Source organism: Pseudophryne corroboree, chromosome 1 (assembly GCF_028390025.1).
Source record: "Pseudophryne corroboree isolate aPseCor3 chromosome 1, aPseCor3.hap2, whole genome shotgun sequence".
NCBI lineage: Eukaryota > Metazoa > Chordata > Amphibia > Anura > Myobatrachidae > Pseudophryne > Pseudophryne corroboree.
The window spans coordinates 64,714,208-64,731,580 of NC_086444.1; positions in this window are offsets into that span (position 1 = coordinate 64,714,208).

Consider the following 17,373-nt stretch of genomic DNA (forward strand, 5'->3'; position numbering starts at 1 on the left):
CACTCCCAAGGAAAGGGAGGTAGTACTGGCGGCAATTCACAAGCTGTACCTCCAGCAGGTGATAATCAAAGTTCCCCTCCTTCAACAGGGACGGGGTTACTATTCCACAATGTTTGTGGTACCGAAACCAGACGGTTCGGTGAGACCCATTCTAAATTTGAAATCCTTGAACACTTATATAAGGAAGTTCAAGTTCAAAATGGAATCGCTCAGGGCGGTTATTGCAAGCCTGGAAGAGGGGGATTTTATGGTATCACTGGACATCAAGGATGCTTACCTACATGTCCCCATTTACCCACCTCACCAGGAGTACCTCCGATTTGTGGTACAGAACTGCCATTACCAATTCCAGACGTTGCCGTTTGGTCTGTCCATGGCACCGAGGGTATTTACCAAGGTAATGGCCGAAATGATGATACTCCTTCGAAGGAAGGGAGTTATAATTATCCCATACTTGGACGATCTCCTTATAAAGGCGAGGTCCATGGAGCAGTTGTTGGTCGGAGTAGCACTATCTCAGGAAGTGCTACAACAGCACGGCTGGATTCTGAATATCCCAAAGTCGCAGCTGGTTCCTACGACACGTCTGCTGTTCTTGGGTATGATTCTGGACACAGAACAGAAGTAGGTGTTTCTCCCGGAGGAGAAGGCCAAGGAGTTGTCATCTCTGGTCAGAGACCTCCTGAAACCAAAACAGGCGTCGGTGCATCACTGCACTCGAGTCCTGGGAAAGATGGTAGCTTCTTACGAAGCAATTCCCTTCGGCAGGTTCCATGCAAGGATCTTTCAGTGGGATCTGTTAGACAAGTAGTCCGGATCGCATCTTCAGATGCATCGGCTGATCACCCTGTCCCCAAGGGCCAGGGTGTCTCTGCTGTGGTGGCTGCAGAGTGCTCATCTTCTCGAGGGCCGCAGATTCTGCATTCAGGACTGGGTCCTGGTGACCATGGATGCAAGCCTTCGAGGTTGGGGGGCAGTCACTCAGGGAAGAAACTTCCAAGGACAATGGTCGAGTCAGGAGACTTCCCTACACATAAATATTCTGGAACTAAGGGCCATTTACAATGCCCTAAGTCAAGCAAAACCCCTGCTTCAAAACCAGCCGGTGCTGATTCAGTCAGACAACATCACGGCGGTCGCCCATGTAAACCGACAGGGTGGCACAAGATGCAGGATGGCGATGGCAGAAGCCACAAGGATTCTCAGATGGGCGGAAAATCACGTGATAGCACTGTCAGCAGTGTTCATTCCGGGAGTGGACAACTGGGAAGCAGACTTCCTCAGCAGGCACGACCTCCACCCGGGAGAGTGGGGACTTCATCCAGAAGTCTTCCAGCTGATTGTAAATCGTTGGGAAAGGCCACAGGTGGACATGATGGCGTCCCGCCTCAACAAAAAGCTAAAAAGATATTGCGCCAGGTCAAGGGACCCTCAGGCGATAGCTGTGGACGCTCTAGTGACACCGTGGGTGTACCAGTCGGTTTATGTGTTCCCTCCTCTTCCTCTCATACCAAAGGTACTGAGGATAATAAGAAAGAGAGGAGTAAGAACCATACTCATCGTTCAGGATTGGCCAAGAAGAACTTGGTACCCGGAACTACAAGAAATGATCTCAGAGGACCCTTGGCCTCTGCCGCTCCGACAGGACCTGCTACAGCAGGGGCCCTGTCTGTTCCAAGACTTACCGCGGCTGCGTTTGACGGCATGGCGGTTGAACGCCAGATCCTGATGGAAAAGGGCATTCCGGTTGAAGTCATTCCTACGCTGATAAAAGCTAGGAAGGATGTGACAGCAAAACATTATCACCGCATATGGCGAAAATATGTTGCTTGGTGTGAGGCTATGAAGGCCCCAACAGAGGAATTTCAGCTGGGTCGATTTCTGCACTTCCTACAGTCAGGAGTGACTATGGGCCTAAAATTGGGATCCATAAAAGTCCAGATTTCGGCCCTGTCTATTTTCTTTCAAAAAGAACTGGCTTCACTGCCTGAAGTTCAGACGTTTGTTAAGGGAGTGCTGCATATTCAGCCCCCTATTGTGCCTGCAGTGGCACCGTGGGATCTCAACATAGTGTTGGATTTCCTAAAATCACATTGGTTTGAACCACTTCAGACCGTGGAGTTGAAGTGTCTCACGTGGAAAGTGGTCATGCTTTTGGCCTTGGCTTCGGCTAGGCGTGTGTCAGAATTGGCGGCTTTGTCATGTAAAAGCCCTTATCTGATCTTCCATATGGACAGGGCAGAATTGAGGACTCGTCCCCAATTTCTCCCTAAGGTGGTATCAGCGTTTCATTTGAACCAACCTATTGTGGTGCCTGCGGCTACTCGGGACTTGGAGGATTCCAAGTTGCTGGACGTAGTCCGGGCCCTAAAAATCTATGTTTCCAGGACGGCTAGAGTCAGAAAAACTGACTCGCTGTTTATCCTGCATGCACCCAACAAGCTGGGTGCTCCTGCTTCTAAGCAGACTATTGCTCGCTGGATCTGTAGCACGATTCAACTTGCACATTCTGCGGCTGGACTACCGCATCCTAAATCGGTAAAAGCCCATTCCACGAGGAAGGTGGGCTCTTCTTGGGCGGCTGCCCGAAGGGTCTCGGCTTTACAACTTTGCCGAGCTGCTACCTGGTCGGGATCAAACACGTTTGCAAAATTCTACAAGTTTGATACCCTGGCTGAGGAGGACCTTGAGTTTGCTCATTCGGTGCTGCAGAGTCATCCGCACTCTCCCGCCCGTTTGGGAGCTTTGGTATAATCCCCATGGTCCTTAAGGAGTACCCAGCATCCACTAGGACGTCAGAGAAAATAAGAATTTACTCACCGGTAATTCTATTTCTCGTAGTCCGTAGTGGATGCTGGGAGCCCGTCCCAAGTGCGGACTTCTGCAATACTTGTATATAGTTATTGCTTAACTATAGGGTTACTGTTTTGAGCCATCTTTTGAATGAGGCTCAGTTTTTGTTCATACTGTTAACTGGGTATAGTTATCACAAGTTGTACGGTGTGATTGGTGTGGCTGGTATGAGTCTTACCCTGGATTCCAAATCCTTTCCTAGTAATGTCAGCTCTTCCGGGCACAGTTTCCCTAACTGAGGTCTGGGGGAGGGGCATAGAGGGAGGAGCCAGTGCACACCAGATGTAGTACCTAATCTTTCTTTAAAGAGTGCCCAGTCTCCTGTGGAGCCCATCTATTCCCAGCATCCACTACGGACTACGAGAAATAGAATTACCGGTGAGTAAATTCTTATTTTTACATTAGTGTAGGTACGCATAGTATTTTATGTTAGTGTAGGTCCGCATAGTGTTTTAAGTTAGTGTAGGTATGCATAGTATTTTACGTTAGTGTAGGTGCGCATAGTATTTTACATTAGTGTAGGTGCGCATAGTATTTTACATTAGTGTAGGTGCGCATAGTATTTTACATTAGTGTAGGTGCGCATAGTGTTTTACATTAGCGTAGGTGCTCATAGTGATTTACATTAGCGTAGGTACGCATAGAATTTTAAGTTAGTATAGGTCCGCATAGTGTTTTACGTTAGTGTAGGCCGCATAGTATTTTACGTTAGTGTAGGTGCGCATAGTAATTTACATTAGTGTAGGTGCGCATAGTGTTTTACGTTAGCGTAGGTGCGCATAGTGTTTTACGTTAGTGTAGGTACGCATAGTATTTTACATTAGCGTAGGTGTGTTAGGCGCAGCGGTCCGTAGCCGGCTGCTGCACCTTCTCCCCTTCTGCACGGTGCCTGGCAACGCTACGAACGCCGTGCGCGCTGAGCCGCCGGGTCCCTAGCAACGCCAGGACGCGTGCGTGCCAAGCCGCCGGGTCCATAGCAACGGGGACGCCACAGGCGGACCGCGTTCCCCGTTGCTGGTGTTTAATTAGTATGCACTCACACATGTTCTCTGGTCGTGCAGCAAGGCAGCTGCACGACATTTTGGGTAATTAGGCTCTGGACTCTGATTGGAGGGTTCCCTGTTTTAAGCCTCCTCAGTGCCTCACACAGACGCCGGTGATAGCTTCCTGCATGCTGCTCATGTTTGGTGAACGTCTGTTCCTGGTCTGCTGTGCCCGGTCTTTCCAGTTCTCTGAGTTCCTGAGTCTTGGAGTAGCCGTCTTATCCTAAGGAGTTCTTCTGGTCCTCGTTTACCTGTGGCAGTCGATAGAGGATCTTGCTTGGTTTCGTGAGTGGCGGCTCCGCCGCGAGTTGCGGCCTAAACTGCTTTATATTGTTTTCTGTTATTGGAGCATTTGCGGAGGTATCCTCTTCCACAGTCCTCTCCGGTACTCGGCGGTGCAGGTGTAGGAGAGTGGACAAGTGGAGTATTTTGTTGTTCTTTTCCCTGGCGGAAATCCGCGCATACTTTAGTTTCAGCTTTGTTAGTAGCCCCTGGCTTTGTTGTTCAGTTAGAGGGCCCCTTGTTATCACCCTGTCTCGGTTCACTCTTTGTCTCTCATTAAGACCTGAGGGGGCATCGGAGTTGGGCAGACGTAATCCGCCCTTTAAACGCAGCTGCCATGGGCCCAAGCAACCATAGTCTCGCAAGAGTGTACTGACAGCACGGGCGAGACAACGGAGATAGGGTGCCAGGGGCTATTCCCTTTCCATTCCCCTTTCCCAGCATTACGTTCTGGTATTCAGGTCCTACCGTATAAGATCACCCCTGACCTGAGTATCAGAATCATAACAAGGTGCACATAATGTTTTTTACGTTAGTGTAGGTGCGCATAGTGTTTTACATGTTCGTCTAGGTGCGCTTAATGTTTTACTTTAGTGTAGGTGCGCATAGTAACTAACATTAGTATAGGGACTCATAGTATTTTACGTTAGTGTAGGTGTGCATAGTATTATAGGTTAGTTTACTTGTGGATAATGTTTTACGTTAGTGTAGGTGCGCATAGTGTTGTATGTTAGTGTAGGTGTACACAGTTTTTTATGTTAGTGTAGGTGCATATAGTATTTGATATTAGCGTAGGTGCACACAGTATTTTCCGTTAGTGTAGGTGCGCATAGTGTTTTATGTCAGTGTAGGTGCGCATGGTATTTTATGTGTTAGTGTAGGTGCGCATTGTATTTTACGTTAGTGTAGGTACGCATAGTATTTTACATGCTAATGTAGGTGCGCATATTATTTTACATTAGCATAGGTGCGCATTGTCATTTACATTAGTGTAGGTACGCATAGTATTTTATGTTAGTGTAGGTGCGCATAGTATTTTACATTAGCAGAGCCGGTCCTAGGTATAGGCAAACTAGGCAATTGCCTAGGGCATCTGGTATGCCTAGGGGCACAAGCAGCTTCTGCTGATTAAAATGATATGCAGCATGCCTATATTCTGTGTGTAGCATTTCGTATGAAGATACAGCCATAGTCGCACACAGTATATAGGCATGCTGCATATAATTTTAATCAGCAGAAGCTGATTGTGCATCCTAGCCACATAGCAATGCAAATAAGATGCATTTTCATAAAAAATAGGCACCCTACGTTAGCAGAGCTGCCAGTTGACTCACGCCAGGAATTATATGTGTCATTATGTGTATAAAGACATTAATAATGTGTAACATATGTGCAAGGTGCACTATGTGTGTCATTATGTGTATAAGGGGTCTGGGACTCCAGGTCGACAACAAAAAGGTCGACACACCTTAGGTCGACGCCAATTGGTCGACACACCTTAGGTCGACATGGGCAAAAGGTCGACATGGGCAAAAGGTCGACAGGAACAATGTCGACATGGAAAAAGTTTGACATGAGTTTTTTATGTTTTTTTGGTGTCGTTTTCTTCGTAGAGTGACGGGGAACTCCAATTAGTACACCGCGTCCCCTCGCATGGCTCGCTTCGCTCGCCATGCTTTGGGCATGGTGCCTTCGCTCCGCTTCACTCGGCACAGATTACCGTTCCAATCGTAGTCCACGTGGATCGTTAAGTATGAAAAGGTTCCAAAAAAGAAAAAAATTGAAAAACTCATGTCGACCTTTTGTCCATGTCGACCTTGTTCCTGTCGACCTTTTGTCCATGTCGACATAAGGTGTGTCGACCAATTGTCGTCGACCTAAGGTGTGTTGACCTTTTTGTTGTCGACCTGGAGTCCGGATACCGTGTATAAGGGCACTAATAATGTGCGGCATATGTGTTAGAGAAAATATGTGTATAAGGGCATTAATAAGGTTTGGCATAATGTGTAAGGCGCATTATGTTTATAAGGACATTAATAATGTGTTTCATATGTGTAAGGGGCATTACTGTGTGGTATTATGTGTATAAATGCATTACCAATGTGTGGCATTATGTGTATAAGGTGCTCTACTGTGTGGTGTAACGTATAGAAAGGTCACTAATGTGTGGTCTAATGTGAATAAAGAGCAATATGGTATGGTGTAATATGAATAAGGAGCAATATGGTGTGGTGTAATGAGAATAAAGAGTAATATGGTGTGGTGTAATGTGAATAAGGAGCAATATGGTGTGGTGTAATGAGAATAAAGAGCAATATGGTGTGGTGTAATGTGAATAAGGAGCAATTCAGTATGATGTTATGTGAATGAGGTGCACTACTGTGAAGAGTAACGTATATAAGGTAAAGTGGTACTACTGTGTGATGTAATGTGAATAAGGGACACTATCGCATGATAAATTGTGAATAAAGTTACAGTACTGTGTAGCATAGCTTGAATTGGGGGTACTATTGTGTGGCCATGCCCCTTGCCAGTAAAAACACATACCTTTTTGGGCTGTGCGCCGAATGTGCACACTGTTCTTATTTAAATTACAGGGGGTAGGAAAACCAAAATAAGGACTGCTATGGGTGAGGGGTGATGGTGCTGGGAAAGGGGTGCAGGGTCAGAGGTGGAACTAGCGGTGGTGCTAGGGGGCACCAGACAAAATCTTGCCTAGGGCATCATATTGGTTAGGGCCGGCTCTGTACATTAGTGTAGGTGCGCATAGTATTTCTCTAACGTCCTAGTGGATGCTGGGGACTCCGTCAGGACCATGGGGAATAGCGGCTCCGCAGGAGACAGGGCACAAAAAGTAAGCTTTTAGGATCACATGGTGTGTACTGGCTCCTCCCCCTATGACCCTCCTCCAAGCCTCAGTTAGGTTTTTGTGCCCGTCCGAGCAGGGTGCAATCTAGGTGGCTCTCATAAAGAGCTGCTTAGAAAAAGTTTTTTAGGTTTCTTATTTTCAGTGAGTCCTGCTGGCAACAGGCTCACTGCTACGAGGGACTTAGGGGAGAGAAGTGAACTCACCTGCGTGCAGGATGGATTTGCTTCTTAGGCTACTGGACACCATTAGCTCCAGAGGGATCGAACACAGGCCCAGCCATGGAGTCCGGTCCCGGAGCCGTGCCGCCGACCCCCCTTGCAGATGCCGAAGTTGAAGAGGTCCAGAGGTCCGGAAACAGGCGGCAGAAGACTTTCAGTCTTCATAAGGTAGCGCACAGCACTGCAGCTGTGCGCCATTGTTGTCGGCACACTTCACACCAGCGGTCACTGAGGGTGCAGGGCGCTGGGGGGGGGGCGCCCTGGGCAGCAATGTATAATACCTTTTTCTATGGCTAAAATACATCACATATAGCCCTTGAGGCTATATGGATGTATTTAACCCCTGCCATATATCGCAAACTCCGGGAGAAGAGCCCGCCGTTTTAGGGGGCGGGGCCTATTCTCCTCAGCACACAGCGCCATTTTCCTGCTCAGCTCCGCTGTGAGGAAGGCTCCCAGGACTCTCCCCTGCACTGCACTACAGAAACAGGGTAAAACAGAGAAGGGGGGCATATTTTGGCGATATTTTTATATATTAAGCGCATATAACAGAAACAACACCTTTTAGGGTTGTTTATATACATTTTTATAGCGCTTTGGTGTGTGCTGGCAAACTCTCCCTCTGTCTCCCCAAAGGGCTAGTGGGGTCCTGTCTTCGATAAGAGCATTCCCTGTGTGTCTGCTGTGTGTCGGTACGTGTGTGTCGACATGTATGAGGACGATGTTGGTGTGGAGGCGGAGCAATTGCCGGTAATGGTGATGTCACCCCCTAGGGAGTCGACACCGGAATGGATGGCTTTAATTATGGAATTACGTGATAATGTTAGCACGCTGCAAAAGTCAGTTGACGACATGAGACGGCCGGAAAACCAGCACCGTCAGGGGCTGTAAAACGTCCCTTACCTCAGTCAGTCGACACAGGTACCGACACAGATTAATCTAGTGTCGACGGTGAAGAAAGAAACGTATTTTCCGATAGGGCCACACGTTATATGATCACGGCAATGAAGGAGGCTTTGCATATCTCTGATACTGCAGGTACCTCAAAGGGGGGTATTACGTGGGGTGTGAAAAAATTACCTGTAGCTTTTCCAGAATCAGAGGAATTGAATGACGTGTGTGATGAAGCGTGGGTTAACCCCGATAGAAAACTGCTAATTTCAAAGAAGTTATTGGCATTATACCCTTTCCCACCAGAGGTTAGGGCGCGCTGGGAAACACCCCCTAGGGTGGATAAGGCGCTCACACGCTTATCAAAACAAGTGGCGTTACCGTCTCCTGATACGGCCGCCCTCAAGGATCCAGCTGATAGGAGGCTGGAAACTACCCTGAAGAGTATATGCACACATACTGGTGTTATACTGCGACCAGCAATAGCCTCAGCCTGGATGTGCAGTGCTGGGGTGGTGTGGTCGGATTCCCTGACTGAAAATATTGATACCCTGGATAGGGACAGTATTTTATTGACTATAGAGCAATTAAAGGATGCTTTTCTTTATATGCGAGATGCTCAGAGGGATATTTGCACTCTGGCATCGAGAGTAAGTGCGATGTCCATATCTGCCAGAAGAAGTTTATGGACGCGACAGTGGTCAGGTGATGCGGATTCCAAACGGCATATGGAAGTATTGCCGTATAAAGGAGAGGAATTATTTGGGGTCGGTCTATCGGATCTGGTGGCCACGGCAACAGCCGGAAAATCCACTTTTTTACCTCAGGTCACCTCCCAACAGAAAAAGACACCGTCTTTTCAGCCGCAGTCCTTTCGTTCCTATAAGAACAAGCGGGCAAAAGGACAGTCATATTTGCCCAGAGGCAAAGGAAGGGGTAAGAGGGTGCAGCAAGCAACTACTTCCCACGAACAGAAGCCCTCCCCAGCTTCTACAAAGCCCTCAGCATGACGCTGGGGCTGTGCAAGCGGACTCAGGGGCGGTGGGGGGTCGACTAAAGATTTTCAGCACACAGTGGGCGCGCTCACAGGTGGACCCTTGGATCCTGCAGGTAGTATCTCAGGGTTACAAGTTGGAATTCGAAAAGTCTCCCCCTCGCCGGTTCCTAAAGTCTGCTTTACCAACGTCTCCCTCAGAAAGGGCGACGGTATTGGAAGCCATTCACAAGCTGTATTCTCAGCAGGTGATAGTCAAGGTACCCCTCCTACAACAGGGAAAGGGGTATTATTCCACACTATTTGTGGTACCGAAGCCGGACGGTTCGGTAAGACCTATTCTAAATCTGAAATCCTTGAACCTGTACATACAGAAATTCAAGTTCAAGATGGAGTCACTCAGAGCAGTGATAGCGAATCTGGAAGAAGGGGACTTCATGGTGTCCCTGGACATAAAAGATGCTTATCTGCATGTCCCAATTTACCCTTCACACCAAGGGTATCTCAGGTTCGTGATATAAAACTGTCATTATCAGTTTCAAACGCTGCCGTTTGGTTTGTCCACGGCACCTCGGGTCTTTACCAAGGTAATGGCCGAAATGATGGTTCTTCTACGAAGAAAAGGCGTATTAATTATCCCTTACTTGGACGATCTCCTGATAAGGGCAAGGTCCAGAGAACAGCTGGAAGTCGGAGTAGCACTAACCCAAGTAGTGCTTCAACAACACGGGTGGATTCTGAATCTTCCAAAATCTCAATTGACCCCGACGACACGTCTGCTGTTCCTGGGAATGATTCTGGACACTGTTCAGAAAAAGGTGTTTCTCCCGGAGGAGAAAGCAAGGGAGTTATCCGAACTTGTCAGGAACCTCCTAAAACCAGGAAATGTGTCAGTACATCAATGCACAAGAGTCCTGGGAAAGATGGTGGCTTCTTACGAAGCAATTCCATTCGGCAGATTCCACGCACGAATATTTCAGTGGGATCTGCAGGACAAATGGTCCGGATCGCATCTGCACATGCATCAGCGGATAACACTGTCACCAAGAACAAGGGTGTCTCTTCTGTGGTGGTTGCAGAGTGGCCATCTGTTAGAGGGCCGCAGATTCGGCATACAGGACTGGGTCCTGGTGACTACGGATGCCAGCCTACGAGGCTGGGGAGCAGTCACACAGGGAAGAAACTTCCAGGGCGTGTGGTCAAACCTGGAGACGTCTCTTCACATAAATATACTGGAGCTAAGAGCGATTTACAATGCTCTAAGCCTGGCAAAACCGCTGCTTCAGGGTCAGCCGGTGTTGATCCAGTCGGACAACATCACGGCAGTCGCCCACGTAAACAGACAGGGCGGCACGAGAAGCAGAAGAGCAATGACAGAAGCTGCAAGGATTCTTCGCTGGGCGGAAAATCATGTCATAGCACTGTCAGCAGTGTTCATTCCGGGAGTGGACAACTGGGAAGCAGACTTCCTCAGCAGACACGACCTCCACCCGGGAGAGTGGGGACTTCATCCAGAAGTCTTCCACATGATTGTGAACCGTTGGGAAAAACCAAAGGTGGACATGATGGCGTCCCGCCTCAACAAGAAACTGGACAGATATTGCGCCAGGTCAAGAGACCCTCAGGCAATAGCTGTGGACGCTCTGGTAACACCGTGGGTGTACCAGTCCGTGTATGTGTTTCCTCCACTGCCTCTCATACCAAAGGTACTGAGAATTATACGGCTACGGGGAGTAAGAACAATACTCGTGGCTCCGGATTGGCCAAAAAGGACTTGGTACCCGGAACTTCAAGAGATGCTCACGGAGGAGCCGTGGCCTCTACCGTTAAGAAGGGATCTGCTTCAGCAGGGACCTTGTATGTTCCAAGACTTACCGCGACTGCGTTTGACGGCATGGCGGTTGAACGCCGGATTCTAAAAGAAAAGGGCATTCCAGAGGAAGTTATTCCTACCTTGATTAAAGCCAGGAAGGAAGTGACCGCACAACATTATCACCGCATTTGGAGAAAATATGTTGCGTGGTGTGAGGCCAAGAAGGCCCCAACGGAGGAATTTCAATTGGGTCGATTCCTACATTTCCTGCAGGCAGGATTGTCTATGGGCCTCAAATTGGGGTCTATTAAGGTTCAAATTTCGGCCTTATCGATTTTCTTCCAGAAAGAATTGGCTTCAGTGCCTGAAGTACAAACCTTTGTCAAAGGTGTACTACATATACAGCCCCCGATTGTGCCTCCAGTGGCACCGTGGGATCTCAACGTAGTTTTGGATTTTCTCAAATCCCATTGGTTTGAGCCGCTCAAATCGGTAGATTGAAGTATCTTACATGGAAAGTAACCATGCTACTGGCCCTGGCTTCAGGCAGGAGAGTATCAGAGTTGGCGGCTTTATCGTACAAAAGCCCATATCTGATTTTCCATTCGGACAGGGCAGAACTGCGGACGCGTCCTCAGTTTCTGCCTAAGGTGGTTTCGGCTTTTCACTTGAACCAGCCTATTGTGGTGCCTGCGGCTAATAGCGACTTGGAGGACTCCAAGTTGCTGGACGTTGTCAGAGCATTGAAAATATATATTTCAAGGACGGCTGGAGTCAGAAAATCTGACTCGCTGTTTATCCTGTATGCACCCAACAAGATGGGTGCTCCTGCGTCTAAGCAGACGATTGCTCGTTGGATCTGTAACACAATCCAACTTGCACATTCTGTGGCAGGCCTGCCACAGCCTAAATCTGTAAATGCCCACTCCACAAGGAAGGTGGGCTCATCTTGGGCGGCTGCCCGAGGGGTCTCGGCATTACAACTTTGCCGAGCAGCTACGTGGTCAGGGGAGAACACGTTTGTAAAATTTTACAAATTTGATACTCTGGCTAAGGAGGACCTGGAGTTCTCTCATTCGGTGCTGCAGAGTCATCCGCACTCTCCCGCCCGTTTGGGAGCTTTGGTATAATCCCCATGGTCCTGACGGAGTCCCCAGCATCCACTAGGACGTTAGAGAAAATAAGAATTTACTTACCGATAATTCTATTTCTCATAGTCCGTAGTGGATGCTGGGCGCCCATCCCAAGTGCGGATTGTCTGCAATACTTGTACATAGTTATTGTTACAAAAATCGGGTTATTATTGTTGTGAGCCATCTTTTCAGAGGCTTCTTCGTTGTTATCATACTGTTAACTGGGTTCAAATCACAAGTTGTACGGTGTGATTGGTGTGGCTGGTATGAGTCTTACCCGGGATTCAAGATCCTTCCTTATTGTGTACGCTCGTCCGGGCACAGTACCTAACTGAGGCTTGGAGGAGGGTTTTAGGGGGAGGAGCCAGTACACACCATGTGATCCTAAAAGCTTACTTTTTGTGCCCTGTCTCCTGCGGAGCCGCTATTCCCCATGGTCCTGACGGAGTCCCCAGCATCCACTACGGACTATGAGAAATAGAATTATCGGTAAGTAAATTCTTATTTTTACATTAGTGTAGGTGCGCATAGTGTTTTACATTAGCGTAGGTGCGCATAGTGATTTACATTAGCGTAGGTACGCATAGAATCTTAAGCTAGTGTAAGTCCGCATAGTATTTTACGTTAGTGTAGGTGCGCATAGTGTTTTACATTAGCGTAGGTGAGCATAGTGTTTTACATTAGCGTAGGTGCACATAATGTTTTTTACGTTAGTGTAGGTGCGCATAGTGTTTTACATGTTAGTGTAGGTGCGCAGTGTGTTTTACATGTTAGTCTAGGTGCGCTTAATGTTTTACTTTAGTGTAGGTGCGCATAGTAACTTACATTAGTATAGGGACTCATAGTATTTTACGTTAGTTTAGATGTGCATAGTATTATAGGTTAGTTTACTTGCGGATAATGTTTTACGTTAGTGTAGGTGCGCATAGTGTTGTATGTTAGTGTAGGTGTGCACAGTTTTTTATGTTAGTGTAGGTGCATATAGTATTTGATATCAGCGTAGGTGCACACAGTATTTTCCGTTAGTGTAGGTGCGCATAGTGTTTTATGTCAGTGTAGGTGCGCATGGTATTTTATGTGTTAGTGTAGGTGCGCATTGTATTTTACGTTAGTGTAGGTACGCATAGTATTTTACATGTTAGTGTAGGTGCGCATATTATTTTACATTAGCATAGGTGCGCATAGTCATTTACATTAGTGTAAGTGCACATAGTATTTTACAAGGTAGCGTCAGTGCATATAGTAGTTTACATATTAGCAGGGCTGCCCCCAAGGGGGGACTGCCAGGACCGGTGTCCCGGGCCCGGCACTCTGACAGAGATGGGGGGGCGTCATTCCTACTGCTCAACCACAATAAAAAACATTGTGACCTGGCGGCGCTGCCGCGTGTGCATGGCTTGGCTGGTGGATGAACGTGTAACTGCTGCCATGGTTACGCCTACTAGTAGAAGCATCACAGGAGGAGCAGTAAAAGTCCACCAGCTGAGCAGCAGGCATGAGGAAGCCGGCAGAACATTGGCCCTCATTCCGAGTTGATCGGTCGCAAGGCGAATTTAGCAGAGTTACACACGCTAAGCCTACGCCTACTGGGAGTGTATCTTAGCTTCTTAAAATTGCGACCGATGTATTCGCAATATTGCGATTACAAACTACTTTGCAGTTTCTGAGTAACTTCAACCTTACTCTGCCTGTGCGATCAGTTCAGTGCTTGTCGTTCCTGGTTTGACGTCACAAACACACCCAGCGTTCGCTCAGACACTCCCCCGTTTCTCCAGCCACTCCTGCGTTTTTTCCGGAAACAGTAGCGTTTTCATCCACACGCCCATAAAACGCCGTGTTTCCGCCCAGTAACACCCATTTCCTGTCAATCACATTACGATCGCCGGAGCGATGAAAAAGCCGTGAGTAAAAATACTATCTTCATTGTTAAATTACTTGGCGCAGTCGCAGTGCGAATATTGCGCATGCGTACTAAGCGGATTTTCATTGCGATGCAATGAAAAATACAGAGCGAACGACTCGGAATGAGGGCCATTATTGACTGAGAGTGGGGCTGTGAACAGGTCAGTGGCTAAACTGGAGGGGAGAAGACGGGGGGTTGGTAGAGAAGACAGGGTTGGGGCTTTTCTTACCATAGTGTTATACAATGTGTTCTGGTAGGTGCAGTGAGTATGGGAGGGAGCGTTGCTGGCAGTGGGGGTAAGTCCAAGTTGATCGCAGCAGGAAATTTTTTTAGCAGTTGAGCAAAACCATGTACACTGCAGGGGGGGCCGATATAACATGTTCCGAGAGAGTTAGAGTTGGGTGGGTTATTTTATTTCTGTGCAGGGTAAATAGTACTGGCTGCTTTATTTTTACACTGCTATTTAGATTGCAGATTGAACTCACCACACCCAAATCTAACTCTCTCTGCACATATTATATCTGCCTCCCCTGCAGTGCACATGGTTTTGCCCAACTGCTAAAAAATGTCCTGCTGCGATCAACTTGGAATTACCACCATTATGGGGGTAATTCTGAGTTGATCGCAGCATCAAATTTGTTAGCAGTTGGGCAAAACCATGTGCACTGCAGGGGAGGCAGATATAACATGTGCAGAGAGAGTTAGATGTGGGTGGGTTATTTTGTTTCTGTGCAGGGTAAATACTGGCTGCTTTATTTTTACACTGCAATTTAGATTGCAGATTGAACACACCCCACCCAAATCTAACTCTCTCTGCACATGTTATATCTGCCTCCCCTGCAGTGCACATGGTTTTGCCCAACTGCTAACAAAGTTCCTGCTGCGATCAACTCAGAATTACCCCCAGTGTTGGGAGGCGTGCCATGGTCGGAGAGGATAGTACAGGGACCAGAGCATGTGGTTCCTCTGCCAGTGGCTTTGTGTTGCAGTGATCAGGCACAATGGGGGTCATTCCGAGTTGTTCGCTCGTTGCCGATTTTCGCAACGGAGCGATTAATGCGAAAATGCGCATGCGCATGGTACGCAGTGCGCATGCGCATGGTACGCAGTGCACATGCGCTAAGTATTTTAGCTCAAAACATAGTAGATTTACTCATGGCAGAACGAAGAATTTTCATTGTTGAAGTGATCGGAGTGTGATTGACAGGAAGTGGGTGTTTCTGGGCGGATACTCAGCGTTTTCACGGCGTCTGCGGAAAAACGCAGGCGTGCCAGTGAAAAACGCGGGAGTGTCTGGAGAAACGGGGGAGTGTCTGGGCGAACGCTGGGTGTGTTTGTGACGTCAAACCAGGAACGAAAAGGACTGAGCTGGTCGCAGTGGCAGAGTAAGTCTGGAGCTACTCAGAAACTGCGGGGTAATCGTTACGAGAAAATTAGCAAATCTTTCGTTCGCAATTCTGCTATGCTAAGATACACTCCCAGTAGGCGGCGGCTTAGCGTGTGCAATGCTGCTAAAAGCAGCTAGCGAGCGAACAACTCAGAATCACCCCCAATGGCTGTGGATACTAAACAGACAGCACGAAGAGGAGGAGAGAGAGCGGAGTCAGCATGAAGATCCACTCTCAGCATAGAATGTAAAGGTCCAGGGGCGGCAGAGTAAATAGGCTGAGGGGGGAGAAGGAAGAAGACTGGTGGTGCTGCATCCCACCTCCTTGTAATGTGCAGGTGAGATGACTTATGTGGGAATGGGGGTGTTTCTCCGGAGCTGCTGGGACTGTCAGGCTCACATCACTTACTATATGACCCACACTGACTTCACAAAAATATTAAAACCTTTTTACAGTACAAAACTGTGTTTTATATTGTTTTATTCAGTAATCCTGGGTTGGATGAGCTTTGTTGCGCTAAACTTAGGCCGGGTGCGGGGGTGCCGCGGGTTGGGGAGGGAGTCCGGAGCCACCATGGGTGGGGGAGGGGTGGTTGCGGGGATGCTGTGGAGGGGCGGGTGTGTGGGTTCCCGAGGGGGGAGGGGTTCCGGAGCCACCACGGGTAGGGGAGGGGCACTTGTGGGGGTGCTGCAGGTGGGGTGGGGCGGGTGCGGGAGTGCCGCGGGTGGGGGAGAGGGTCAGGAGCCACCGTGGATGGGGGAGGGGCGGCTGAAGTGGTCCTGAGGATGGGGCAGGGGGCCGGGGGTGCTGGGAGTGGGGGAGGTGCGGGTAAAGCTTCTCATGCTTTTCCTCCTTGAAGCAGCTAAGCTGCTTACCTTTGTTGGTGCTCCCTGCAGCAGGCGGTGAAGGGTCTTGTGCCTGGGCCAGGCACCGCAGCTTCTCCCCGACGGCGAATCCCTCTGCAGCCGAGTGGAGTCCAGGGAACACACAGCAGGCAAAGGGCAAAGCCTCCCATTGGATGTAACCTGTGTGGGAGGGCGTTTCTCGGCCAATCAGCTGTAGGCTGGGTGTGATAGACCTGCCGCTAACCCAATGAGAGCTCCTAGCCGTAATAAGTCACAGATCTGGGCAAATATATAGGGGATGATAATTAACATGTTATAACATACATCCCCACAGACCAAACTTTTTTTTAATTTACTTTATGCCCCACTCCCTTTGTATCTCCACCCACATTTTCCACAGCTCCACCCACCTCTGCCTCCAGCCTTATATTGTCAATACTGGGCCCCACAATTTCTGACAGCAGCCCTGCATATTAGAATCAGTGTGCATAGTAGTAACATGTTTGTTTTCCTGAGGGGGCAGGTCCTTGTCACCTGCACTTGCACATACTTCCTCAGTATCACTAGGTCCCCGCAGTCTGAAAAGACCTGAGAACAGGGCCATAACTAGACGTGTACAAGTGGTGTCACCACACAGAACACAGAGCCCTGTGGGTGACACCGTTGCAGCCCCACGGTCCCTGTATTTGGCTAGCACGGTACCTGGAACAGCACACTTCAGCCAGAATCTCTGCTAGAGTGCTGCCTTGACGTCCTTCAGTCGTACACACCATAGCCATTACAGCCCATTGGTGATATTACTGGTGTTGGTGGCCCATACTTACCTACATTTAATTTCTCCTCTCCAGGAGAAGCCCAGAGAGTAGACACTGCAGGGACCTTTGGTGGGCGGGCCGGGCTCTTACATCATCAAGCTCCACCCCCACTCTGGGAAAAAAGACGTGATTTGCGGGTCCGTGGGAAGTGGGTGGGACAATGCATTCAGAGCGCATGCGCAGTCTGCCGATAATCGCTCGCTACATGCAATCGCAAATGGTAGTGAATCAGGCCTAAGGTCCCTTATTCTGCTTCTGATTTAGCAAAACTGCAACTGCTAGCACTCACATGCTGTTGGCCGCCAAGCACAGGGCAAGGCCGCCCA